The sequence below is a fragment of the Hoplias malabaricus genome, chromosome 3 (assembly GCF_029633855.1).
Source record: "Hoplias malabaricus isolate fHopMal1 chromosome 3, fHopMal1.hap1, whole genome shotgun sequence".
Taxonomy (NCBI): Eukaryota; Metazoa; Chordata; class Actinopteri; order Characiformes; family Erythrinidae; genus Hoplias; species Hoplias malabaricus.
In genome coordinates, this window is record NC_089802.1 from 63,510,802 (window position 1) to 63,537,976 (window position 27,175).

Genomic DNA, 27,175 nt, shown 5'->3' on the forward strand with positions numbered 1-27,175 from the left:
TGTGATTTATGATCTAAAAAATTGGGAGAAACTCTGAGAAGCCATTTTAAATCATTCTCCACTACAGTCTCCAGAATTTCCAGCTACTGGCAGCTATTATAATCTTCTGCTAATAGCCTTCCCCTGCTTAAAATAATTTACATCAATTCAACTCTCTTTAACGATAACATAAAGAAAATTTGTGTCAGTAAAATAAAGTTTTGTTAGCTCAAAAGATATTGACGCTGTCACACACCTCCAGGGGCCTGGGATTGTGGGTTAAAACCCCATGTCATGTTGCTGTCTTTAAAGAGTTTTGGTGTATTCGTCCAGCGTCTGTGTGGGTTTCCGCCCAGTCCAAAAACACACGTTGACAGGAGTATTGACTGTACAAAATCAACCACTGGTTTAAATGGAGTGCCTGACTTTGTGATGCAGAATGTGTTCAGGCCTTGTGTTCAGTGATTCTTGGTAGGCTCTGAATGCATGAGTGAATGAAAGAATGAATGAATGAATGAATGAATGAAAGAACAATTAAGCATTTACCCTCTGTGTGCATTTTATTAGAAATCCCTATCTTGTAGTTCCATGATTGATCCAGGTGGTGTTGTACACTCTTTAAAAATTATGGTACTTCAAGCATTCTTTATTCAATGAAATTGTTCTATGTATGGAACCCTGAATGGGTGAATCTTTTAATCATGCAAAAGATTCTTTGAGTGTTCATGGTTCAGTCAGGGTTCAGGGTTCAATAATCTTTTAATAATGTCAGTTTCTAAACACAGGGTCACTACTGCCTGAATATTTTTTGGTGGAGGACCATGCTGAACATACCAGTGACAGTGATGTGTGGAAACTCCAGGAATGGTACCATACTTGGGCTCAAAAATTGGCTCAAAATGGTCAAAATGTCCTGGCTAGCACTACACTGAATGACATGTGAGGGGGAAGGCCATGGTATTCACCAAGAGAGATTAATACATTTTATTTAGAACCCTCAACACGCAAACGACCCTCTGGATGATTAAATTGTTCTTTACAGTTAAAGGGTTCTTTAGATTGAGAGATAATGTGCTATAGATGGTTTTATTTAACGCCTTAGAAATTAGTTCTGTATAGCACCAAAAGCGGTTCTTCTATTGTAACAAGCTTCACATTGTAACTTTAGAAGAACACGTTAGTATATTTTCCATGGATGTGAAGAACATGTAAAGAATGCAACTGGCTCTAAATGTTCGGGCTTCTATACACTCTAAAAAATGCTGGGTAATTTTTATAACCCAATTGCTGGGTTGAGCATGTTGGGTCATGATGTTGGGTTATTTTGACTTAAATTGGGTTAACAACAAGCAACCCAGCAGCATTGGGTTGTGTATGCGGACCTGAAAGGGAACAGTCACGTCGTGCGTCGGAATAGGCGGGAAGCCGAGAAGCTCGAGCGAAAAGAAGAAACTGAAGAAACCGAAGCTGAACACCAGAGGAGAAGAATTTCTTTTGGCCGTGAGCATATTTGTAAGTTTTTTTTCATTTACATAATTTTAATATATAGATTAAAACCGTTTTGTATTAATCGGGATCTTAGTTGAATTCATATTTCTGGTCAGCGAGTAAATCCCAGTTTCCTGACTAACGAACATTATCATTCTGCCGAAGGAAATAAAGACCCAGGCTAACGTCACTAGCTACCTAAGTCAGGTTGATTTTTACTGAACCTATATTTATGATGTTTATCGCTGTATCTTCTAGTGTACCCAATTTGGAAGTACTGTGTTTATTAACATTGGCGTTGCTTTGATGTTATTTCTTGCCTGCTAATGCTAGGTCAGTTATGCTAGCAGTACCTCAGATAAATGTCCTGCTCTGCGCCTCCGTGAGGTAGAAATAGATAGCGTTAGCTGAGTTGAATTAGCTTCCACCTGACTTAAGTTCACTTCTGCCGTTCTTGGACTGATATGGCCCGTGTGTGGTAGCCTTAGGGTATGTCATGCTTTATCCCTATTGGGATCTTCGCTTTCTATATGAAAGCCAATGCGCTAAAAAAAAAAAAAAAAATCTGTACAGCACTCCTTAACCAGTGCTTGTGATTCCTTTGAAATGAATACCTCCTTTGCTTGTTTTTTTACTTATATGAAACGAGTGATAAAAATCACGATGTGAAATCAAAAAATAGCTTTCCATCTTCATATTAGAATTTTCATTTCCACCTTAACACTAGAAGCATCGCGCTTTTTTGACCGACTGAGACCGGAGCAAAGAGAGCCGCTGGTTTCACAGCTGTGACTAAAGTCTCCCTTCCACACCAAAACCAACACAACACACGGAGTAAAGTCAGTCACAGGCTCAAATACACACCGGCTCTCTGTGCTCCTAGTGTTAAAATTGTCACCAGTCGAAGCTGATGTTGCCTTCCTTATTTATTTTTCCCCCTTCCACCTTAAAGGTCATTTTCGGAAGACGTTTGCTTTTTATTCTCCATTTTTCGTATTCAAATGTTTATTTCTACCTTAAACGTGTCAGTATATGAGGCTAACATTGGCGTAATTCACTAGCTTCTTGTTTGAATTAGTAGTTCCATCTTAAAAGGGGTAACTGTGATGATTGTTAGCTTTTTAAAAAAGTCTCTTTCCTCTTTGTTCATAATGCATTAAACACCTTTTAATACCACTCGTTATATTCGTAAAAACACAAACCACAAATATTTTACCTTTTTAATACCCTTTATTCCTCATGTACCTCTTATAAAACATGCACTACACTAAATTTAACTAGTTGTTAACAGGAGCTGTGTATGAGATAAATATATTCATCTTTCCTATTCATATTCATTAGTGTTGCACCTTGAAACCAGACAATTGCACCCCAATATGGTGCCCACGCCAAAAAGATTGTCATTTCAACCCATGAACATGACGGGTACTCGGCAATGTGACTCAGCTGCAACCCATTAATAAATGCGTAATACTATGTCAGCAATATTATGTCAACACAGTGGATCATCTTGACTTTCTAACTTTACACATGGTGTTTTCTTTATTTGGTCTTGTACTATGAAGTATTGTACATGTCTTTCTAAAATGTTATGTTGATATCTGCAGTGACACATGGATGAATTTGTTCAAACAAAGACTGGAATCTTCAAACATTAATTCCTAAAATCGAAGGTATGTAAATTTTTTGTGTGCATCCTCTCTCTCTCTCTCTCTCTTACTCAATTTTAGTTTTGAAACAATGTATATAATGTTTAAGGACAGTGAGTTTTCAGGTATAGACGTTTTGTCTATACACGAAAAAAAACCAAGGTTTTGTCTTGGTTTTGGCCTCCCATTGATACGCTATCAAAGCTAGCATCTGTCCAAACATATCATTACTCATAAAAGCTTACAAGTGCCCAGGCTGTAGGCCACAAATGTGCAGGTGCTTTTTATTTCTGTTATATAGTACAAACGCTTAACCTATTGTGGGCTGTACCCTGGAATTCCATGTGAGTTAGTTTGTGATTTTGTTAATTTATTCACTCATTCATACAATAATTCAATTTCCTCTTTCCCACCTTTGCTCAACTTGTTTTCCTAGGTTGGAAGTAATATGGCTGAGTATTTAAGACATACCAAGGACACCAGGGAGCTTCCATATGTTCTGATGCTTGAGGACTGCAGTCATTCTCAAGCTTTTGTAATCATCAGTGGAGAAGCTCTGGAGCAGAGCACACTACTGAGAGCAGTGGATGTTTGCTTCAAAGCATTTTACGTATTTGACCTCCAATATCTTGTTGTCATTTATTAATTGTATTTTCAATAACATTTATAACCTGAAGAAAAATAATTTGAACTTGTTTTTTGTGGACTTCTGGACTAGATGTGTTTCTTGGTAAATTATTTTGTGTTGCTTGGATCTCCTGTTGTCCGTGTGTATAAACAATATAAATACACTTTACATTTTATTTTTGAATATTTTAAATGTATAAAAATCTTCAATACTTTGATAACTTGACTATTGTACGTATATCTTTTATTCCAGCTAGACACTGATTATATTTTTATTTTTGTTTGTTGGCTTATTAATAAAGATATTCTGGAATAATATTTGTGTGCATGCTTGCATTAAATTTATTAAAAATGAACTAACCCAAAGGTTGCAGTAACCCTACAATATAGTTGTTTTTACCCAATAGTGGGTCAATGTCAATAACTAATAAAAATAACTAATGCTGGGTTTGTCCCTATTTGACCCAGCGCTGAGTTGACATATTGAACCAACTTGGGTTATTTCAACCCAACCATTTTTAGAGTGTACACAACTAGAACCATAATCTTTACTAACTGATGTTAGTAAGTTTAACTTGTCTGTAAATTTTTATTCACTGCTTGAATTACCATATTAACTCATTTTGTAATTCAAGTTGTTCAGTTTTGTATCATTTTCGGTAATGCCGTTAGCCATCTCCTGAATTTGGAGAAAGTTTAACTTTACGTAATCAGAAGCAGCAGAAGCAAACCAATATTACCCACCTATGGAGCAGGAATAGAGCAATATCCTCATCTTGGTTCTAGCTTTACAATGCTTGTAGTACTTATTTCTTGTCTAAAAACTCCAAAGTATCCTTAGTGTATCATCTGTTAACATAGCAAAAAATTTAGTTCATTTGACATTCATTCATTATTCATTGTCTGTAACTGCTTATCCAGTTTAGGGTCGTGGTGGCTCTGGAGCCTACCCAGAATCACTGGGCACAAAAGCAGGAATACACCCTGTAGGGGGTGACAGTGCTTCACAGGGTGATACACACACACTCACACGTATGGACACTTTTGAGTCGCCAATTCGCCTACCAATGTGTGTTTTTAGACTGTGGGAGGAAACCCACGCAGACATGGGGAAAACACACCAAAACAGTCAATCAGAGCAGGACTCAAACCCACAACCCCTAGATCCCGGAGCTGTGTGACTGTGACACTACCTGCTGCGCCACTGTGCTGCCCTCTTTTAACATGAAATATTTAAATTGTGTTAAGGGCAACTGGTGTTTTGGTGCAGGCAATTTAAAAAATAAAATATAAAAAATCTCTTATTCTTCTTCTATAACAGCAGCAACTGGCACAATTCACATCCAAAGAAATAAGCTTAATTTGATGCTCTTTTCTCCATTGTTATGAAATTGAGAGAGGGAGAGAAATTGATACAAAATGGTAGACAGGCCTGGAGTTTGTTGCCAAGGGTGTGTGTGTGTGTGTGTGTGTGTGTGTGTGTTTAAGGGCCACTTGAGATCAGAACAACATCAACAATCACTCCAGCAACAAAGGGCCTGTACAAAGCAAAAATCAAAAGAGGATTATCAAAAGGCTGATAATCAGCAGGCACACTGAGACGCATCTGAATTCATCCTAACGCTTCGGCGGAAACCAGTGACCAGAATGACAAAATCCGCGCCCGGCCACCGAGAAAATAAATAAATAAGCAAAACAAGCAAGGCCGATCTAGCGAGCTTAATGAATAAAAGTCTATTTCCTTTCCCCCTACAGCGCAGCGGCAGAGGAGCAGGAGCGGATGTGGAGCCAAGCGGACCATGAAAGGAGATTATCTGAAAGAATGTGTGAGAAAACGCTTCACTTACTGAAGAGCACTTCCCCAAACAATGACAATAAAGACTTAACCAAACAAACACTGCCAGCAAAAGCGCAGATATGAAAGAGAGTGCGCTACTGACAGGTCAGGCTTTTCTTCCCCACGCTCTTCTTTTATTGCTTTGGTGACCACTCTGTTCACAGTTCTGTGACCATACGAGTGCAGAATAACAACGCTGCTGTGCAACGGCCTGCTTTTCACTTGTTAGGGTCCAAAAATGCACATGCCATGACGAGAAGCTCTCTATATTGTTTTATATCACAATAAAAACATTAACACCAAAAGCTTGGATTACAAAGGATTGTTTATGAGGATCTAAGGCCATAAAAACAATTCAATAATAGTAAAACAAGCACACAGTTTCATTGATGCAAAGCACAACTCCGCCTCCTTGTAGAGCTAAATGTGCTGAATATGTGAGAAATGGGACCCAGTCTTTGTGTTATTCATAACCATGAATGAGTGAGTGGGTGAGTTAATGAGTATATATGTGAAAGAGACAGACGCCAGCTCCACAAAGTGTTTTCTAAAAAAATACTTGGTAAACTTTTATGAAGCCCTAATTTATAAGCCTTTATAAGTGCAGTTATAACTCTTAATTGTAACTGTAATTTGGTAATAATGCTTTGTAATCATACTTAAAAACTCGCATCATAAGGCTCTTATTAACAGGGCGGTGTTTTAACTATTGGAGAGTCATTTAAAAATGCCGGGTACTAAGAGTAACGCAAATGTCTCCCAGGTGTCTTGGACGATGTCTTGGAAGTTGCTGCGGCAGTGTGAGGACTTCGGCACCATCGTTCTCCACGTGGGGATGAACAACATCTCCGCCCCTCCACAGCGAGGTCCCGAAGGAGCACTACCAATTGCATCTGAATGCCACTTGGAATAGGACATAATTGTCTCTGGCCCCCTGCCCACCTACCTTTGAGGATGCGAGACGTTTAGTGGGCTCTTCTGGCTCCAATCTTGGCTCCTGGATTGGTGCAGCAACAGCAGTGTTTTCGTGAGCATCCGGCCCTTTATCACCACTTAGGATCCGTAGCTGTCACTGAGAACATTGAGGTGGTTTTGTGTCAGGACTGACGGGTCCTTCCTGGTCACATCAGTCACGTAAGTGGACTGGACAGCGAGCAGGTAAGTATTATAAAAATATTAAAGTTCCTAATGTTCCACTTGACCATCTCTCAGTTGTTAGTATGGCGAGTAGCATGTCCATATCACCCACTCTGATTAGCACTAATACATTTTTCAGCAATGAGACTGTGTCTGTTCCCCGAAAAGCTGTTTATCATAGATGCCCAAAAATCAATTTAAACAGCCTACTTAGTATCAACACAAACTCACTGCAGCGACACAAGCTTTCAACACCTCTTGTATTAAATTAGGGCTTTTTAATATATGATATCTAGCATCTAAAACACTCATTGTCAGTGATAGTATTACTGATAACAAACTTTATGCTTTATGTCTCTGTGAAACATGGGCTAAACCCAATTAATTTACTGCCTTGAATGAGTCCACTCCCCCTGGCTTCAGCTATTACAGTTGCCCCTGAATACATGGTGGTGGTGTGTCCACAATTTATGACTCTACCATAAACACGACTAACTGCATCAAAAAGGCAGCACTCTTTTATGCTCATCACAATCTACTGTCCTCCAGGCCCTTATATAGATTTTCCTTGTGAATTTGCTGATTTTCTCTCAAGCATAATTATCACTTCAGAAAAGGCCTTAATTGTTGATGATTTCAATATTTACTTTCAGAAGGATCATGATCTGCTTAAAATTGCATTTGAATCTATTTTGGCTGCACTAGGGTTCACTCAGAATGTTACTGAGCCCACTCATCGATGCAAACACACATTGAACATAGTGTTAACACGGGGCATTGAGACAGAGAATGTATTCAAGTTCTCCCTACATGAGACCATGTTGGATTACCATCTAATCATATATGAAGTTGCTCTAAACCATGATAACCTTCAACTGCCTCACTATATTAGAAAGTGCACTATAATGACCTCAACTGTTACTGATTTTACCAATAACCTTCCAGACCTTACCACCATTTCTTCTCCTGCTCACCCTAATGACCTTGAGCTCATTACAAACATACTGTGCTGTGTACAAACCCAGATAGTGTTGCACCAGTTAAGACCAAACAATTCAGGGAGAAAAAGCTAGCTCCATGGTACAGTGACAGCCCACATGCCCTAAAACTAGCTGCTCATAATCATGAACGTAAATGGAGACACACAAAACTAGAATGTTTCCAAACTGCATGGCAGCACAGCCTTGCCAACAACAAACATGCCTTACGTAAGGCCAAATAACAGTATATCTCTTCCCTTATAGATAACCACAAAAACAACACTAGAGTCCTTTTTTAGCAGTGTCAAACCAAAATTGGCAACAAAAACAGAAATCAACATCATTTTCCCCTCTGATTTCTGTAGTAATGACTTTATGAGTTTTTTTCAATGATAAAATTCATTGCATTCAACTTAAAAGCCAAAATCAGTCCAAAGTCACATCAGCTCTTGTAGATGAACCCCCACCAGCTCTGAGATGCACTTAAACTCCTTTGATCCTGTCAATGAAAATTACTTGCTTAGTTTAATTAGCTCATTTAAATTATCTTCATGTTTACTGGATCCTAAACCAACACAGTTATTTAAACAAATCTTACCTAAAGTCATTAGACCATTGCTTGCAATAATAAACTCATCCCTCAACAATGGATATGTACCTAAATCTCTGAAAATAGCAGTAATCAAACCCATTATTTAAAAAAAAACCCACTCTTTACCCTCTTGAGCTCGCAAACTACAGGTTTATATCAAATCTCCCTTTTATTGCTAAGATTCTAAAAAGGTAGTGTCACAGCAGTTGTGCTCTTACCTACAAAACAATGACATTCATGACATTTTTCAGTCTGGATTTAGACCAAATCACAGCACAAAAACAGCTTTAACAAGAGTAACTATTGCCTTACTCCTTTCACCTGATAAGGGCTGTATCTCTATTCTGGTGCTGCTTGACCTTAGCGCAGAGTTTGATACCATAGATCATGTGATGCTGCTTGATAGGCTGGAAAATCTGGTAGGAACAAAAAAGTATTTGCCCTCTCTTCGGATCCTATTTGTCTGATCATTATCAGTTTGTTTATCTGAATAATAAATCCTCTCATCATACTTTAGTTAAATATGGTGTTCCAGAAGGGTCAGTGCTTGGCCCTATATTATTCACACTCTACATGCTGCCACTGGGGAGACTAATCCATAAGCATGGTATTCAATTCCACTGCTACACTGATGACACACAACTGTATATATCAGCTAAATCTAATGACGTTGCTGGTCTACATAAAATAACAGAATGTCTAACTGAAATTAAACACGGGATGATGCAAAATTATCTCATGTTAAATTCAGATAAAACTGAGGTCTTGTTACAGATACTCAGAAACATTCACTCAGAAATGCTACTATTAATCTTGATAATTCAACAGTAATACACAGTACCATCATTAAACACTAAGGGGTAGCTTTTGATTCGACTCTCACATTTGATACCCATATATACAATACAGTCAAAACTGCCTTCTTCCACTTATGCAATATTGCCAAAATTCTGCATATTTTATCCTTAAAAGATGCAGAAACACTAGTGCATGCATTTATAACTTCACATCTAAACTACGGCAAAGCGCTCCTGGCAGGGAGCTTGTGCAAAGTGTTACACAAGCTTCAGTTAGTTCAAAATGCAGCAGCCAGAGTGCTCACTAGAGCTAGAACATTTGACCATATAACCCCAGTTCTCTTGTCCCTACACTGGCTACCTGTAAAATTTTGCATTGATTATAAAATACTGCTCTTAGCTTATAAATCTCTAAATGTTTTAGGCCCGCAGTATCTTACTGAACTTCTCATACCTTATCACCCATCACGTACACTTTGTTTACAGGATGCTCGTCTACTCTAAGTTCCTCGAATTATGAAAAACACTGCAAGAGTAAGAGCCTTTTCTCACAAAATTCAACTCTGGAATAGCCTCAGACACACTCTCAATCTTAAATCTAGATTTTCACACAAACTTTTGGTTAATTACTCACTTTCAGGTTACTCTTTCTGTACTGGTGTTATAGCTGTTTTTTATATCAATTTTTGGTATTAACCCCGTCTTACTACCATAGTTATAGCTGGGTTTTTTTTAGCTAGCTTTCTAATAACCACCAACCAGACTGCTCCCTCTCTCTCTCTCTCTCTCTCTCTCTCTCTCTCTGTCTCTCTCTTTCTCTCTCTCTCTCTCTCTCTCTCTCTCTCTCTCTCTCTCTCTCTCTCTCCCACTTGTTTGTTGCTGGGTTTTATTTTGTATTGATGTATAACACATTATGAACACAGCTTATGATGCTGTATAATAACAATGTATAATGCATAATAAACACAGCCACAACGTGTTATACATTTTTATAAATATGTATAGACATGCATGTAATGCCTTATAAATGTATTATGTGTTATGAATGTTTTCATAGCATCTTATAGACATGACATTCAGAGAAAGTGTTACCAGTTTCCTTAAAAATTATTACCATATTACAAATGGTACAATGTTTGCACATTTATGAATACAGGTTTCATAGAAAGTGTTACAGTATACTCTATACGTATGCCGTTTATTAGCAGCAGTTACACAATGTAAACATCTGCCATCTGGAACTCTTTCCTGGTTTCTATGAGCTACATTAGACAAGCTAATTGTAATCACTCACCATGATAAATTTTAGCAAAATATAAAGTCCAAGAACTCCTCCACAGCATATTTAACACCATGCCAAACACATCATCCAGCTCAATACATGCAATACAGCTAAATATTTGTAGCAGAAAATCTCTGTAAACTCCATTTAAAGCCACAATTTATGAAATTCATATATGTGAAATTCAAAAAGTGCCATCGTGTGAAGTATAAGCTGTGGGTTTGATACAGCTATGGAAGTGGAGGGAGGAGAACGACCTATTCCTTCATTCCAGCTGCTCTCATTTTATCTACAGCAAAATACATAAGATCTGTCCCCAAAAAAACCTAGTGAGCACTGAATGAGCACTGACTCCGTAGGAAGCTTTTTAAGTAGGCAGGCATTCTAACCTATGTCTGTCCTCATGAGGCAGATTATTGAGACGCTCTATTTAGAGAGTGACTGCATCATGGCCTTATTCCCATCCACTACACGTGATCAATGTTTACATTCCTCAGCTGATAGTGTTGCCTCAGCATGATGGATTCTGCTCTTCATGTTTTTATCGCAATTTTAATTATTTTTGAGTTGTATTTGTGGTTCAATGCTGCCAAACCGTTTGGCCAGAGTAAGGTACCTCAGTAGGCAGCATATTTAATGTATCTAAGAATTCAGACAGCCTCTGTGTTAGAAGCACACAGACTATGGCATAAAATGCTGTCTATGTAGACAGCTCACTAGGTTTTGAGACAGACCCATACGGCAATTATGTATTTTGGTTTCAGCCAACACACCATTTTGGTGCCTAACTAAACTATACTCCCAATGATTGATTCAAATGCAGTGTCAATGATTATGGGGAACAGCTGTTCTCTTTTTGCTTACATTTAGAAACAGTGCATCTTTTAATGTGGAACGGTATGTTTGAGGAGGACAAAAACAGTTTGTACATGGCTTAAGTTTATCTTGTCTGTAAGTTTTAATTGACAGAGTCCCTTTGTTTTCATGTGTTTACTGATACTAAGGATTCCTAAACACATCAGACCTGTTTCCAGCACCCAAACCAATTTATGTTTAATTAAAATCATATACGCCTGCATTAAGGTGTACCTACAGAGGACACTGATGTTCAAGAGTTCTTGTAATATCACACAGCTTGTTTAATCTCCATAGAAATTCATGATATGGAATAGGAGGCTTTGCAGACTAAGGTCAACGTGCCCAGTGTAAAATGCTGGCTAGTCGGGTATTAAATCCCTCCAGCAATAGCCTGAGTAGCAGCAGAATATTTCTCTAGAGTGATGGAGAAATATCACTCAGACGAGCTGAAGTGGCAGTTGTGATCGAGTACTAATCATCAGTATCACATTGGCACTAGACCTCACTAATGCTCTCATGACTGAATTCCATCAAATCCTCACATTAATGTTCTAATGCCTAGTCTAAAGCAATGGAGCTATATTGTCTGGAGATTTTGAGCTCAGTGTAAATGGCCCCATGTAATAATGTACAAATTGATAGTTTTCCAGTAATCATTTAGAGAGCTCTATTTAGTTTAAAAGAACTGAATATATGCAACTGCATTTTATATCTGTTTGTTTTAAATTCATCTGTATGTTACAACTTTGTATGAGTCTAAATGTTTTGTTCCTATGACTAAAGTTCCAAAATGGTTCTTGGCCTGAATGTACAACTGCAGAAAAGCTCTTGATTAAAGGTTCCTTTGCATTGTGAAAGTGTTCTTCAGGTTGATGGTTATGCACCTTTTAGAAAGGGGTTCTATATGGCAATACAATAGGTTTATCCATTGTTAAAATATCAAGCTTGTTACAATAGAAGAACCCTTTTTGGTGCTATATAGAACCTATGTTTAAAAGCTTGCTGTGTCTATAGCACATTTTCCATCAATCTGAAGAAACATTGCAAATAATCATTTAATCATCCAATAGGTTCTTTGAGAGTGTTCTATATTGAACCATTTTTTAACCCATGTAGAAGCATTGCTTTTAAGTGTGTATATAAACCCTCAAAATAAGTAGGGCTCACTATGTGTTTGAAAATGCTGGGGAGCCATCCTGAAAAGTCTGGTATGGCATAGGTCCCATGTTTAATTCCTCTTCCTCTGGTACAAATGACCTCACTGTGTCATCATGAATTTGGACCATGGGACCCGATGACAGCGGCTGGATGCTGAGGAGCAGCGGGTGGAGAGCGCAGTGAGCTCTGTGATCTTTGCCGGTGAGCTGCCTCCAGGGCTAATAGCGCTCTTTGCTGCTAAGCTGCAGCTGGGGCAAGCCACACTCTCTGCAGTCTCCTCCTCAGCTCCTAGCCACTGTCTGCACCCAAATCTGGGTTCCCATAGTCTGCAGAACTCCCAGCATCTGAGCTGCTTCAATTCTCCAAGTTACTCTCTCCTCCTCTGCTTTCCCATCAAAAAGAGATGCAGAAAACCACTTCAGAACCAAGGAGAAATATTCTCCTACACGGAAATCAAGGCCCTTGAAAGGAGCAATAACAATGAAAAAAAGCACCACCAACATTTAATATTTTAGAAGATAACTTCATTATTAGTACTTTTCCACTGCCTGTGGCTGATAAAAGTCTGCAGTGAGAGCTGGACCATGCAACAAAGAATAAAAATAACTGTGTGCTGTGAATATCAGTTTGTTAACAATTCTTTTGAAAAAAAAAACAAAAACAAAAAAACAGTGATGACCATTCAATATACCATCAAGCCAGAGTCAGAATAAGCTTATAATACAAATAATATAATTCAGGGTTTACATACTTATTAAAGAACTGTCTATTCAAGGGTTCTTAAAATATACATTATGTTCATAAGGTATATGGTTCAAAAGTAGCTAATATATGGCAATATAAGACCCTTTTTCATGCTGATGTTTTTAAGAGTGTGGGAGAAGTTCTGGCTTTTTGAAGGCGCTGCCAAGTTTGTGATTAAAGCAGCTGGCCTGTTTTCCCTCTAAATGAAATTAATGTCACTGTGCGTTTGACACTTGTTTTGTTCTTCACCGAAGCGTGAAATGTAATGAAATGTACATCTCAGTGCTTTCTCCTGAATTCTAATGCCAGATTAAAGCTCTTAGACGGTGAAATGACATCAGCTCGGGATCGGTACCTTTGCGGCAGGTGATGTTGACACTCGTTATTCGGAAGCCTTTGAAGTCTAATGAAGCCCTGACTTGCATAAACATTTTGGCTCTCCGCGCCCTGTCATTCTTTCTAGTGCTAATTAGCTGTTAAACCTTACAAAATGATGATGATATTCATCTGAGCTCACTTCATGTATGAGCTGGTTGGGTGATTTCGCCTCCCCTTAATTGAGAAACCTGCCCAGAGCACATGACTTTGTTATTATTATAACACTGCTGCCGGTCAGCGGGACAGTTTCATTAAAATAAGGTCTTATAATTCAAGGGAAATTTGAAAATCTTAATTAATGAACAGTATGTGTGAAGAAATTGAGGATGTGGATAGTCCACTGTTAGAAATGCTTGATCTATAGAGCAACAACAATTGCCGTCTTTGTGGAAAGGTGTGAACTGCTTTCACAACAGCAAGGTGTTTTTCCTCATTGCTTTAGCAGCTCAACACAAAGACACCCTTTGTCATACATTGTGGAGCGAACAGTGTCCTTATTTACTTGTACAGAGAATTATATTGTTCTAAATTCTGGTAGGGCGGCACGGTGGCGCAGCAGGTTAGTGTCGCAGTCACACAGCTCTAGGGGCCTGGAGGTTGTGGGTTCGATTCCCACTCCAGGTGACTGTCTGTGAGGAGTTTAGTGTGTTCTCCCCGTGTCCACGTGGGTTTCCTCCCACAGTCCAAAAACACACGTCAAAAGTGTCCGTAGGTGTGAATGTGTGTGTGTGTGTGTGTCTGTGTTGCCCTGTGAAGGACTGGCGCCCCCTCCAGGGTGTATTCCTGCCTTGCGCCCAATGATTCCAGGTAGGCTCTGGACCCACCGCGACCCTGAATTGGATAAGCGGTTACAGATAATGAATGAATGAATAAATTCTGGTAATTTACAATAGTGTGTGGCAAGGTTGCGCTGCAGATAGTGTTCCTGCCACGCTGCTCTCATGGTCCTGGGCTCAATTCCCCCTCTGGTGACATGTTTGCTTGGGTTTACTCTAGGGGCTCCATTTGCTCCATTTTACTCTAGGGGCTCCAAATAAGTGGATTGGTTGTGTGACTTATTCTGTGTAGGCTTCATAACCACCACAACTGTGATCAGGGTGAAGCAATAATTTTTTTACAAAATGAACGAATGAATGTGGAGGCACCTGGCACAGCAGGTAGTGTCACAGTCACAGCTCCAGGGACCTGGAGGTTGTGGGTTAAAGTCCCGTTCCGGGTGACTGTCTGTGAGGAGTTTGGTGTGTTCTCCCTGTGTCTGAGTGGGTTTCCTCCGGGTGCTCCGGATTCCTCTCACTGTCCACAAAATACATTTTGGTAGGTAGATTGGTGACTGAAAAGTGTCCATAGGTGTGAATTTGAGTGTGTTTCGCCCTGTGAAATTGGCGCCCCCTTCAGGGTGAGTTCCTGCCTTGCGCTCAATGATTTCAGGTAGGCTCCGGACCCACTGTGAACCTGAACCGGATAAGCGGTTACAGACAATGAATGAATGAACAATGTAAATTACACATCCATTTCACACATCTAGAGAAACAGCCTCTAGAGCAGGGGTAGATAATTCACATTCATCAAGGTCCAATTAGAGCAAATTTCCTTAAGCCAAGGTCCAGAACATTATATGCATAACTTGCATTATGATCAGTGCCCTATCCAGAATAGTAAATTAGCCTGGTAGTTATATCAATATTTGATTTAGTTAACAACAACTGAATATAAAAACAAACTACATTTACAGAAACAATTCAATATATTTTAAAAATATGTTTTTTACTCTACTCTTACAGTTTTACTCTAAATAAAATATCATCAAAATGCACGAATCTGAGTAGTGTCACAAATGATCTGTACAAACACATGGGATTGACCTGTAAGATTCCTGGACCATTAAACCCTTACAATAAAGTCCAAAACAGTTACACCAATTAAAATAAACCCTCTGTTCTCAATAGATCTCAACAGATTTTACTCATCAGTAAAATGTCCAAGTTCAGGCTCTGAGTGTGGTCCACCTATTAGTGACCCCTGCTCTATGAGGACCTGTAGAAAGTGACTGCAAATCATAGCAACAAACCTACAACATTTAACCTTTAAACATTGAATGGGAGGCTCAAGTGAAAATGAACAAGATTACTACATAATTGTGACGAGTGAAAAGCAAGCGTGTGTACATTGTATGTGTAGGCCGTGTGTGGGTGTGTGTTTATACTGTGATTTCTGCATTTGGAGCAGAATGTTAGTGTAGCACTGCAGGTTGGGCCCTATGGGAGAGCGTATGGTGTGTGTTTGTGTGTGTGTGTGTGTGCACGTGTGTGTGTGTGTGACCGCTCAGTGAAGCTGAACTGTGCTCGGCCGGCTCGGGCTTCACACTCCCAGAGGAACCCTTAAAGAACAAAGAGGAACGTTCTGCTTTCTTGTTTGTCTTCAGGAAGCAGCATATGTGGCCTGTTGATAAGCATATGCAACAGACAGAGTGTGTTACAGCAGTCGTGTTCGTATAGCGCACTGGGGGAGAGAGAGAGAGAGTGAGAGAGTATGTGTGTGTGTGAGTGTGTGTGCATGAGAGAGAGAGAGAGAGAGAGAGAGAGAGAGAGAGAGAGAGAGAGAGAGAGAGAGAGAGAGAGAAATGAAAACAAGCTCTGTGAACATGCAGAGTTTTATGACAGATCCTGTGCTGGTTTAATACCCAGGAAACAAAAATTAAAAGTCTTTAAAGCAATAGTTCAACAAAACATCCACTTCACCTGTTTTTCACCTCACCTCATTGGGTGCAAGGCAGGAACATACCCTGGACTGGAAGAGGCCATCATAGGGCATTACACACTCACCCAGTCACTCAAAAATGTATACTGTATGAATTTATTATTTATGGATAACTTTGTGCAGCCAATCCACCTACCAGCATGTGTTTTTGGACTGTGGGAAGAACCTGGAGTATGGAGAAAGATTAGTCTCAAAATACTTCACAAATGTTAATCCACAAATTAAACACAAGTCACAAATATGTTTCACTGTTTAAAAATGAATACATCCCAATCTGTGTCTCACGGTCTGCAATTTGTACAAATACAGTTACATTAATAAATACATGTTTTTGGTTTTCATAGATATATCATCATTTTATGTGGAAATAAATACATTTGTTTAAATGCACATTGCATATAATTGTAAAGTCAAAGTCTCAAATTTTTTGTAAATTGTAGAATCTGCATTTGTGGATCAAGTCACTTGTGTGTTTTCCGTGACATGTATTTTTTCATTTTCTCTTGAGGGGTTTTGGATTTTGAGACTTTCCTTTCGCATTTCACCCAACCCAAATCCAAATCCAAACCCAAATTTTGAGACTAATCTCTCTCCATAGTACACTGGCATGGTGGTCTTCTATTGTGTGTGATGTATGAGTGCAACAGACAAAGCAGTGCTTCTGAAGTTGATAAAAACCTCAGTGTCACTCCAACACAACTCAATAAAATGGGAGTGTTGAAGGATAATTTGTGTTGGAAGTGTAAACAAGAATCTGACACATATTTACATGTTTTATGGAAATGCAGAAAGATTTTGCCTTTCTGGAAATTGGCTTTAAAATTTTAAGGAGAGGGAATTGATCATGATATTCCTTTTTCACAAAGTTTGTGTCTTTTAAGAGATAAATCTGAAATACCCTATAGTAGAAAGATGGAATTTTCCCAATAACAGTGGGAATTGTAACTGCAGTTTGACAGATTTTAATGTGTTGGAATGTGGAACATGACTCCTTCATTTAGAAAGTGGCTAGATTCTCTAACTGAATGTGTATCCTGTGAAAGGATGTTGGCAAAACTAGGGAACTATACACATAGGTAAGGATGGGAACACCTTTATAAAAAGCTTATTATGGGAAAGGAGGCAACTATTGTATGACTCTCCCCCATTTTTTAGGCCATTTTCCACATATTGTGAATGTACAGTACCAGTCAAAAGTTCAGACATATACTCATTCAAATGGTTTTCTTGTTCTGTATTATTTTCTACATTGTAAATAAATATGGAATACATTGAAACTATGAAGGAACACATGGAATTATGTAGTAAATAAAAAAGTGTTAAACAAACCAGAATATATGTTATACTTCAGATTCTTCAAAGTAGCCATCTTTTGCTTTGATGACAGCTTTGCACACTCTTGTCGTTCCCTCAACAGCTGCATGAGGTCGTCACCTGGAATGGTTTTTCAGTGAACAGCTGTGGCCTCGTCAAGAGTTAATTTGTAGAACTGCTCGCCTTCTTAATGTGTTTGAGACCATAACTTGGGCTGTGCAGAGGTAGGGCTGGTACACAGCTCTATCCAGTGAATAGCCCTATTCCAGCAATGACTAATGAAAAGATGCATCCAAACTTTTGACTGGTTCTGTATGTAGAGCAACAAGTGGACAGTCTGTAATTGTAGAACTACAAAGTGCTCCTGTATGGTCAGTGGAGCTGACAGAACGTCCAGTGAGTGTAGAAACATAGAGGTGCAAGCAGAAACATGGGAGCAGGCAGGCATCACTTGTCAAGCTACTTTTGCAATGTTGTATTAGTTTTTGATCTCATCTGTCCTTAAATTGCCACTGACCACTGGCCTATGGACATGGACATGGACAATCAGATTCAATGGCAAAACCAATGAAAATCTCCATTATGACTGAAGATCTATTCGGTCAAAATGTTTAACTTGCAGTTCACTAATTCAGGTCACATTGATCAGCCATAGGATTAAAATGACCTCCAGTTTTTAAAATAATTGACTATATTATCAGCTACACTGAACATTCACTATGTAGTTCCACAACTACAGACTGTAGTCAATGTGTTGCCATGTCTTATTTACACACCATCACCACCATAGCTTCATTGCAGTGCTATGAAAGATTAATCTAAATAATACATGTTGTATGGTGGTCCTGAGCATTGAAGAACAAAGTAAAAGGGGGCTGAAAATGTATGCAGAGTAAAAGATGGACTACAGTTTACAGACTACCCCCTCCCCCCAACAATAAACTGTTGTTAGAAAAAGATTGCTCAATTCAGTAGCTGTTTTCATATTGATTTTGATCGACTCTGGTCTGAAAAAGCACAAAATTACTCTACGAAAAAGATGGGAGTAACTTCATTAAGCACACAAGACAGTCTATATGTCTCTCTGGGCTGGAGTGTAGAGCCGGCAGTGTGGTAGCAACAGCATGGCCTCCATTTTCCTTCTGGGGGCTCACCACAGTCACATTGCTTGATTTCAAATGAGATGTGCCTTTATTTGCGATGGGCTAGTAAAGTTGTTTAGCCATGATCACATATTTTAAATGTTCAGCTAAATCTCAGTTAACCCCCAAAAAACACCAGACATAATATGAATGTTTTTTTTTTTTTTTTTTTTTTTTTTGGGCTATATCTTGTTCCTCCGGGTGCTCCGGTTTCCTCCCATGGTCCAAAAAACACACGTTGGTAGGTTGATTGGCGACTCAAAAGTGACCGTAGGTGTGAGTGTGTGAGTGAATGTGTGACTGTGTTTGTTGCCCTGTGAAGGACTGGCGCCCCCTCCAGGGTGTATTCCCACCTTGCGCCCAATGATTCCAGGTAGGCTCTGGACCGACCGTGACCCTGAATTGGAGAAGCGGTTACAGATAATGGATGGATGGAATGAATGAATGATTGAAATATAATTTGCATAACAGCAGCATGTTACATTTGCATAGATTAGGAAACTACAACCAAAACTGCATGCTATTGTTTAGCTCATGAGCCAGTGAATAAATGCTCAGATTTTTTATACACACACTTTTCCTCATTATCGCCCTGATTTTGTTTTGATTGATGTATGATTTTTTTTTATACCATTTCCTCTTTCATTACACTGAAGATGATACGTGCAGCACCTGCCACACTCCCTCCCTAACACACACACACACACACAGTCCGCCTTTGCAGCATTTCCCCACTGAGATATAAAACGCCCGCAACTTTCATGTTTCAGCAAAACGAGCGTTTATCAGTCGTGGCGTTCAGTTTAGTGCTAGCGTCTCCCCTGATGTTTGAGACACACCCCCATCCTCCACATCACGGGAGGCCGCCCAGAACACCTCACTTTCATTTATTAATTACCCGAGGTGGGCTCCCCATTTGTCAACGCCGTCATCGATTAGCCCCCGCGGACGAGGTTGACGGATGAGCCCGTGATAAAGACGGAAAAATCAAGGAGCCGCCGTCCTCCGCTGAGGAATGGCCCGATGACAGCTGCCATTGTTCTGCGCTCACACGACTTGAAACGGTTGCCAGGGGCGATACACCTCTCATCAGTTCCTCACACAGATCAGACTGAGCGGAGGGGATGGATCAGACTTACAGTGAAATAAAGATACCCGCGCAAACCTTCATTCTGCTACACGCAGCTCACACACGAGGCCCAGTATCAGAGGTTCCCTCACTTTTCAAAATACTCAAAAAGAGTATTTGTTTATTCATGAGGTAGAATATAAACACTGCTTTTCTTGAGATTAAACTGAGCAAAAAAGGTTAAACAAGAATACTGAGCAAAAACAAGAATAGAGACGTAAGAGAAAATGGCTGAAGATGAGAGCTTCTGCTGACTTGCTCCTCGCTGCTGAGTAATCGGGTTGGGGTTAAAAGTGGCTTGTTCTCGTTTAAAGAAACAGTTCCTGAAATCGGTCATTCTGAACAGGGTTGTTTAGACACGGTGCTGTGGTGCTTGTGATATTTTAACCAAAGCATGTCAAGGATGTTTAATTGCACTGTGTTAACTTGTTGAAACAAAGTAAAATATGTCGCCTTTTAATAAATCACATTTTTATTATACAAATTTAAAGTTATATTTTAAGTGAATTCCTTATGTAAATATATGGGAAAACAATATAGAATATGGTCTCTTTATGGTTTCATAGTTATTCAAAAGACATTAGCCTAATTGACCTACCAGGTTGTGTGTACATGTGTTTGTGTGTGTGTTTGTGTGCTTGTGTGCAAAAGGTCATACTGGGTTCACATTTTTCCTTGCACCATGACATCAGCACCTGTGTTGCTTTCACCATTGTTTTATTACCTCATCTCTCTGCATTGTGACAAAAGTTATAAAAGGTATGTAATATGGCATTGTTGGTCTAAAGCAGTGAGAAGAGGCTCAGAATGAACAGATTCAAGCTTGGTCACTTGGCGGCACACGCATGTTTCCATAATAATTAGTTGTCATGTTGAAGAAGGGAATTAAAAATGCTGCAGAGGGGGCAGTGATGATGGAGGCTAACAAGGTCATGGCCTAATCATGCTAATAGGACACAAGAGAATCTGTTTAACACAGCAAATATTCAGAAACGTTCAGGAATCTCATTTTAGCTCCTTCAAAGACTCCCTGAAAGAAAGAGAAAACACCCCCGAAAAAACGTCCTTCCAGGCGCTGTCTGGTGACTTTGCCAAAGCGAGTGGAATTCCTCTATTAGATGCAAACGCTCAAGGTGTGACACGTGTCTCGGAGCAATTATTTATGCGTGACAGAGATGCCTTGGTAAAATAGAGAGAGAGAGAGAGAGAGAGAGAGAGAGAGAGAGAGGGAGGTGGTGAAAAAGCTAGAAGGAGAACATGCTGTTTCCTTTAGATCGGCATGTCGACTCCAGCCAGTGGAACTATAACTCAAACTCACTGATTATTCAGAGGATGTTGCTCAGCAGTGTCCAAGGACGAGGTCCTGCTGCTGCGCCTCAGGAAAGAGCGGGAGGAGTGGGGCCACGAATTAATGAAGGAATCAGAAACCGCAGCTACTTCCAGACCTCGGAGAAAGATCTAAAGCCAGGGGAACTGGGCCACATGAAGAGTGCCCTCTATTGGCAGTTTTAGCTGAAGCGAAAGGATGCTAAAATCTGCGCTAATGGCTAAATCCCATTGTTAATTAAGCTATAATACACAAGAGGGAGTGCTATAATGTAAGATATGTTGTCATAGATTAATACCCCAGTGTCAGTATCTAACATTATAGCATGAAGCTCAAGTGTATTATTGTGAATTTACTACAGTTGGATGGATCCTGAGCTAATTCAGATTAATTTATGAGTAATACATTGGTGCTCTCGTTTCATATACATGAGATTTCATATACATGGATTACAAACACCACTTTGACTGACCCAAAATGTGTTGGATGGGATTCTGTCTTACTAAAAACTGCTTGGCTGCATGTAGATGCCATTTTTCACTGAAAATGGTTACCCTTGCTCAATAGCTCCAAAAATGGGGGGGGGGGGGGGGGAGTGCAGCTGTGCGAATTAATGAGTCACAATTGAGCTAGTCGGTTGTGCAGCAGGTAATATCACACAGCTCCAGAGACCTGGAGATTGTGGGTTCAAGTCCTGCTTCAAGTGACTGTCTGTGAGGAGTCTGGTGTGTGTGTGCTGATGCAGATATCAATAGTTTTTATATCTGATTCAGAAATGGCAAATAAAAAATAACAAAAATAGTGTTTTGTATAATAAATTTCTTTATTTACTTAGTTCATTCATTCATTGCTTGCAACTGCTTATCCAGTTCAGGGTTGTGGTGGGTCTGGAGCCTACACAGAATCATTGGGCACAAGGCAGGGAGGGGGCACCAGACCTTCACATACTCACACCTATGGACATGTTCGAGTCACCAGTCCACCAACATGTGTTTTTGGACTGTGGGAGGAAACTGACGCATCCGGAAGAAACCCACACAGACACAGGGAGAACATATCAAACACCTCACACAGTCACCCGGAGTGGGACTCGAACCCACAACGTCCAGGTCCCTGGAGCTGTGTGACTGTGACACTACCTGCTGTGCCACAAGAAAAATTGCCTTATTTGTTATACACTACCTGGATGAAGCCTGGCTGTCTGTGCTACTTTTTCAGCATGTGCAGCAGAGGGAGAAGGCTGAAGTTAAAGTAGTTCCTATACATTTATGGTGCCATTTAATTATTAATAGAGAGCTAGGATATACATTCATCCTACAAAATAAATAAACAAATCCTATTGATATTTTGGAGCCAGAATCGATTCTTAAAAATAAATGCAAGGACCAGAAGTATCCTGTCAAAGTGTGTGTGTGTGTGTGTTTAGGGGGGGTGGGAGAGGGTTACCAAGGCCGACAAAGCAATACGCTGTTTTTTAATATCAAATTATTTTGTATGCCATTCCCAAATGAGCTAATATCACATGACTACTATATAAGGAATATAAAGGCACACATTAGGGACATTGTGGAACTGAACGGAGCTACACTCTCCTCCCTGGCTATTTTGTACATATTTCTGTAAACATGAAGTACATGAGACACAGCTGCCACATTTTTTAAAGTGTGCAAAGTGCACCCCACTCCCTCCAAACCTCAGTCAACACAATTCTACACACCTTTTGCTGAAATCCACTGCAGAAAGCTTTCAGGAGCCACTGCCTTATCTCATGTGTAGCTGCTCCAGGACAGACTATTAAATTTCTTGCTTTCCTATGGGGATTACCCAGCTTTGTGTGCACAATGTGTCTTCCATTTTTTTCAATTTTTATGTTGTAGCTTTATCAAAATTAAATGTGCATGGTGCATCCTAAAGCCTGTGTATCTGACCTTTAACAACAATTTACAAACTATGTACATCAACAATAAAACTGAGTTAGCTTTATGCAGGTGGAGTTATGAAGAGCATCTAAATGAAGATATCAATAGCAGCATTACTGTCAGCTCTAAAAGTTAGAATTGAGGGTGGGATATGAGAGGGGGCACCGGTGCTGGATTAGTGGGATGAAAAGGCCTTGAAAGCAAAAAAGATCAGACTTTGAAAATCTATAGCACATACCTTTTAAGCACAATCCATGCACTTCGTCCTGAGGCTGTCAGGTGGTTCAAGTTTTTGAAGATTAGCTGCAAAATCTAGCTTTTATCTTTTTTACTGTGGCCATAGATCAGCTGCTCAAGGGTTAGATTATGTGGTGTGCAGGTACACTGTATGACCAAAGGCTTGTGGACACCTGCTTATCCAGTATCTCTTCTAAAATCAAAGGTATTAATAAGGAGTTTGTCCCTCTTTGCTGCAGCAAATACCTTTACTGTTCTGGCTTTACACTGGATAATGGATAATGGAAATATTTGTTAGTAAATAGTTGTAGCCAAGCATTGATGTATTTCTTTTGATGAGATCAAATTCTGGTGTTGAAAGGGTACTTCTGGATATCTTAATACCACTTCAATGCAACCCAAATGCCTCAGATGCATCACAGTTTAACATTGAGCAGTTTATTGCAGCTATATCCCCCAACTTAAACCCTTATATATGGTGGAATACAGCCCTTTTTGAGTGTTGAAAAATACAAATTAAGTGCGATGTTCATGATTTTAATAAAATTAAAAATAAATACAGTTTTTAAATACAATTCAGAAGATGGGTGGCACGGTGGTGCAGCAGGTAGTGTTGCGGTCACACAGCTCCAGCGACCTGGAGGTTGTGGGTTCAAGTCCTTCTCCGGGTGACTGTCTGTGAGGAATTTGGTATGTTCTCCTTGTGTCTGCATGGGTTTCCTCTGGGTGCTCCGGTTTCCTCCCATGGTCCTAAAACACACGTTGGTAGGTGGATTGATGACTCAAAAGTGTCCGTAGATGTGAGTGTGTGTTTCCCTGTGAAGGACTGGAGCACCCTGGACTGGAGTGGGCAGTGTGCCCTATGCCTTCATAGGCTTCTCATTACTATCTGCAGTCAGAGCTAAGATTCAGTGGTCACTGGGGCTCTCCGAGTCACTCACCTACTCCTAAACACCACAGTTTATTTTGTTATCTTCATACTTCATAATAGACCATAATAGACCAATCAAAAATTTAGTAACAGAAAATAACAGAAAGCTTCTTGCTTTACATTAAAATGCCTTCAGAAATTCACAGGACCATGGCTTTGTACTAGTTCCAAGAATTCAGAAAACTTTTTTTTGGTTTCTTTAGGGGGTGTTTTTTATATAAAGCCCCAAAACTCTTCTACTCTTCCAGTTAATGACTTCCATTCAGGACTCTGAATTGTGGGAATTGTGTTAAACTGAGAACTTGAAAACTTGCTCATTTCCCACTGTGTACACACGATCACTCAGAGGGGGGGTGTCAGGTCAGTGTTTCTGTTTGCCCTCAGGTCTGTGTTACCTGTTGGTTCTCTACTTTTAGTCTGGCTTTTGTACTTAGATCTGCTGGAAACCCTCACCACAATATTCATATTCTCTATAATCCATGAATACAAACTGAACTAAAGCCACCTCTCTACTCTTTTCAAGTTAATGACTGCCCTCCTGTCCGGCGGGACGCTGATTGAAGACTCTTGCTGGAGGCTCCTGCCCACCTGCTATGAGACCAGTTATCCGCCCTCATTCTCAGTATCTGTTTCACTCCATACATTCACACCACATCTGTAGCCTCTTACCATGCAGCAGCTCCTGGATCTACGTATAGCTTTAAATTAGAACTCTATTGTTTATAATTTGTTTGACCAGAGGAGGATGAGACCCCTTATGAGTCTTGATTCCTTCAAAGGTTATTTCCTCCATCTTCAAGGGAGTTGCCACTTTGGCCTTTGGTTTGCTCACCTGGGGTTATTAATTAAAATTAAAAAGGTTGTAAAAAATGCTATATATAAATAATTCACTTGATTTAATAATTTAGATAATAAAATAATAATAATAATAATAATAATAATAATAATAATAATAATAGACTCTGTGTCCGTGTGGGTTTCTGCCGGGTGCTCCGTTTTTTTGCCATGGTCCAAAAACACATGTTGGTAGGTGGTTTGACGACTAAAAAGTGTCCATAGATGTGAGTTTTTCAGTGAATGTGTGTGTGTTGCCCTGTGAAGGACTGGTGCCCTCTCCAGGGTGTGTTCCTGCCTTGCGCCCAGTGATTCCAGGTAGGCTTGGTAGACCCACCTTGACCCTGAACCTCAGACAATGAGTGAATTAATGAATGAATAATAATAGTGATAGTGGCATCAGTCTGGAGCTAAAATAATTAAAATAGTGCTGGAAGCATCCGTTTCAGTTACTAATCCGAGTCCATTTCTGGATTGTGGTGTGTAATGGTAAGTGATCCGAGGCTAGTTACAGTAGATGGAGGGTCAGTAGCTGGTCTAGTGTGGATTGCAGCAGAGCCCAGCAGACAAAGGTACAACTGGGGAGTAAGGCTAGCGAGTGAATCTGCACTGTGAGCGCTCTGTGAGGAATGCAGCCTGGAGACAGGGATTTTAAAGCTGGCATCAGACCATCACACTGCTTTATGCAAGATTACTTCACTTTCTGTTCATTGTGCAATAAGTCAACCTTTCATAATTATACATTTTTGAGCTTGAGGCTCCAACCAAAATCATCTCAATGTATACGAGAATATTTCATGGCAATGTCAAATGTAAGAGGACGAATACTGTGACTTTAAAAGACCCTTTAGGGGCTCCCTAGTGGCACAACTGTCTAAGTCTTGGCCCCACCTTTAGAAGATTGCAAGTTCGATCCCTGGTGTTGCCTCAGCCATCCAAGGCCAGGAGTCCAAGTGAGTATAATTGGCCGCACTTCCTCTAGTAGGATGACTACTCTCCTTCTCTCCTCATGACTCAACATGATGTTAGACAAGGAGGATGTCTGTTAGCTAACATACAACAAACGGCAGATGGTTTTCTCCTGCAAGCATGTTGAGTGGTAGTTGATGACATTGTTCTGGTGGCTGTATACATGCTTTTGAAGAAGCTAGGCTAACCTTCACCCACCTCTCTTTGTAGCACTGTGATTGGGGGAGACCTAGCTAATGGGTGGAATAGGCAATGACTAAATTGAGGAGAAATAAATACATTCACAAGAGTCTTTTTAATCAAATGAATAATGTCCAGACGTCCTGGACACTCCACTTTGCTGAAGGAGGCAGACAGAGGAACTGGAGACTTTCAGGATTGATCGTCTAATTGCATTTCTCTCTACCGACCCCCCCCCCCCCACTCTTGCACCCCACCTCTTCTCTTTTTCTGTCTCGTTCTATCCTTTACTTCTATCAGTCTCTCTCTCTCTCTCTCTCTCTCTCTCTCTCTCTCTCTCTGTTAGCTATTCTCATATGAAGGTCAGTTGTGTCCAGGGCGGTGATTTGTGTACGTCTGTAGCAACACAAGTACACATTGCATCTTGGAGCATCAATCCCAAAAAGATCTGTCCTAAAACCATAATGAAATCAGTCTGACCGACTTTGAAATTCGGCTTATGGCTCTTTCAGTGATTCCTGAAACATACAATGTTCATTTCTGAATGTGATAAACAAGAGTTACAGATTTACAGCCCTGTGTGTGCGTGTTTGCATTGAGACAATGTAAGTGACTTTCATGTGTTACATGATGTTAATGTAATTTATAGTCATATTTGATTTATTACCATGTTTTTTTCTGTGAGGAGATGATGAAGTCATCATGCTGTTCATCTTGGAAATAGGTTCATCTAGCTTACCCACAATGACATTGTTCAAGTCAGAGGGATGGGATTATGCTACACTGTGCTCTTCTGTGTCTGATCATGCTGATCATGTCATGCTGATGCCCTGGTTCCTGTGTTCCTCTATCTGTGTTCTTGTATCTAAGCTCCCTGTTTCAGTGTTGTCTTTGGTGGACATTTCATATCCTTGCCCTTTTTGGTCTCTG